The sequence below is a fragment of the Osmerus eperlanus genome, chromosome 6 (genome assembly GCF_963692335.1).
Source record: "Osmerus eperlanus chromosome 6, fOsmEpe2.1, whole genome shotgun sequence".
Classification (NCBI taxonomy): domain Eukaryota; kingdom Metazoa; phylum Chordata; class Actinopteri; order Osmeriformes; family Osmeridae; genus Osmerus; species Osmerus eperlanus.
The window spans coordinates 11,051,957-11,055,085 of record NC_085023.1 but is presented as its reverse complement, the minus strand read 5'-3'; positions in this window follow the sequence as shown (position 1 = coordinate 11,055,085).

Sequence of the window (3,129 nt, the reverse complement as noted above, 5' to 3'; positions counted from 1 at the left end):
TTTTTAGTGAGGCTAACTAATGTCAAAATGATGTGTTTGTGTAGTTAAAAAAAACCTTGAAACTATAGGGATTTTTTTATGACCATTGACCTTTGTTGCTACCTTTTTAACTGTGACTATCTCTTCAGTTGAGTCAATAAAGCCGACTGTTTACCTTGAGATGAAGTGCTGCCTTACAGTACGTTAATTTAAAAGGCTACTTCTAGTCACTTTTAAATGTTGCATTCCCAACGGGACATATTGTGGTGATTAGTATAGCATGCCATCTTCTGGTGAAATTAATAACATGCATTTATTTATCCACTTATTGTGTGCTTGTTGTGAAAAAAAACTTGTTGTGAAAGAGAAGAAAATGATATATCTGTAAACAAATTATATAAAAATATATAGTATAACGACAGAAAAAGGGTATGACAAAATTATGTTTTGAACTCAAGTAACTGTTAGTAAGTAACTCTTGATAGCCTCCTCTCCCATTTTACTCTTTTCCTGTCTGCAAACTCCCACAGAACATAGCCACTGGTACATAACACTGTAGGAGACAAAGAGTCTCATTCAAGCTATTACCATGTAGACACACAGACTTTCTCCAAGCAGGGCATTCCAATTGTCTTATGTACATAGATTCGATTCAATGGCAATATATCACTCAACACTTGTGTGAAGAAAGTAATAGGTAAAACAAGTACACTTACCAATGTCACAGATGAAAGCAGAGGATGAATTAAGTTTAAATAGATGTTGCTGTTTTTTCACCTCAGTCCAGTTCAATATGCAATACTTCTCAATACAAAGACATAGTAGCGGGAAACAAACATAATGAGGTTTGAGTGTATAGGGTGTCAATGATCAGAGGGGCAGTGGTTAAGAAGAGTTTGGATTTAATTCAATTCAATTTTCTCATTCTTAAAGAGATTAGTATAATTTCAATTCAACGCAATTGTTTTCATATTCATCATAGTAGCCTATTACAAAAGGCTCCCTCAAGGAGATAATGTTTGATATAAAATACATACACACACACACCAATCAGCCATAACATTATGACCACTGACAGGTGAAGTGAACAACACTGACTATCTCGTTATCATGGCACCTGTCAGTGGGTATATATATTAGTGATGTATTATGCATGAAAGTGAGAATTTTTTTTGACCCAAAATGTGTTGATGTGTTAGAAGCTGGAAAAATGAGCAAGCGTAAGGATTTAAGCAACTTTGACAAGGGCCAAATTGTGATGGCTAGACGAGAGCATCTCCAAAACTACAGCTCTTTGGTGTTTTTGGTCTGCAGTGGTCAGTACCTATCAAAAGTGGTGCAAGGAAGGAAAAGTGGTGAACTGGCAACAGGGTCACTGATGCATGTGGGGAGCGAAGGCTGGCCTGTGTGGTCCGATCCAACAGACGAGCTACTGTAGCTCAGATTGCTGAAAAGGTTAATACTGGTTCTGATAGAAAGGTGTCAGAACACAGTGTATTGCAGTTTGTTGTGTCAGGGGCTTTGTAGTCGCAAACCAGTGTGGGTGTCAATGCTGACCCCTGTCCACTGCAGAAAGCGCCTACAATAGACATGTGAGCATCAGTTCTGGACCACGGAGCAATGGAAGAAGGTGGCTCGGTCTGATGAATCACATTTTCTTTAACATCACATGGATTGCCGGGTGCGAGCGCGTCGCTTACCTTTTGAACACATGGCGCCAGGATGCACATCGGAAGAAGGCAAGCGGGCAGAGGAAATGTGATGCTTTGGGCAATGTTCTGCTGGGAAACCTTGGGTCTTGTCATTTATTTGGATGTTACTTTGACACGCACCACCTACCTAAGCATTGTTGCAGATCATGTACGCTCTTTCGTGAAAACAATATTCCCTGATGGCAGTGGCATCTTTCAACAGGATGATGTCAGGTGGCTGAGCGGTTAGGGAACTGGGCTAGTAAACCAAAGGTTGCTGGTTCGATTCCCGGCTGTGCAAAATTACGTTGTGTCCTTGGGCAAGGCACTTCGCCCTACTTGCCTCTGGGAGAATGTCCCTGTACTTACTGTAAGTCGCTCTGGATAAGAGCGTCTGCTAAATGACTAAATGTAATTGTAAATGTGATGTGCCCTGCCACAAAGCAAAAATGGTTCAGGAATGGTTTGAGGAACACAAAAATGAATTCAATGAGTGGCACCCCCAACCTCCCAGAGAACACTCCATTTCCAGGGGCAAAGAACCTGGGCCCCCAACCATACGTGTTTGTGGCAGATGAGGTATTTTCCCTGTGGAGAGACCTTATGGATAATCTCCAGAGCATCTATCTATTAGCAAGACTAAGATCATTATTTATTTTCCCACAGTCTGAACATCCTCCAACTTTTCTTCTCTCTTGCTATGAGCAAGGGAGAGAAACATACACCCATCACACTGACAACATCCCATAACCAACACACCTTTAGATAAATGTACACATCTTACACTCAGTCTGTGTCCCCTAAATCAAAGTGTATTCCTTGTGTTGCAAGCACACTTGGCCAATAAAGCTCTTTCTGCTAAACAAAGAGTATACATAAACTCATAAATATTATGATCATAGTGTGTGATTGTAAGTGTAACTTGTTGAACTGTGCGTGTGTGTATTCCTGTCTTCTCCAAACAGACTCTGGACTAGCTGTTGTCTGGTTCTGGCTAAGTGTGCAGAAGATGGGAAGCAGGGTCATGTGTGTCATCTGCCGCACACACTTCATGCTCTACTACAGATATAGAGGTTATATTAAACATGCTACTCTTACGTGCACATAGGAATGTTTCCTATCAACTTAAAGTAAACAGCGAGTCCCTTATCCATAGGTGATATTTAACCTTTTAAGGAGTGAGTTCTAAATATTCCCGACGCTTCCACCAGAGTGAGTTATTTTTCCAAAACAGAAGCTAGCTAACTTTAGTTAGCTTCCGTTACCTAGCAACCTAGCATAATACTCGTAGCAATGCTACTACCTGCTAGTGTTACTTGTTAGCCTCCTAATTGTAAATTTTGAAGCCATACTATAGCGTTTGTCATATAGTTTTTGTCTATCGGAAAATAGTCGGTTGGAATGTTCAGAATCACACGTGTGACGGTACTCTGTGGGGCCCGCTTTTGAACGATCACAT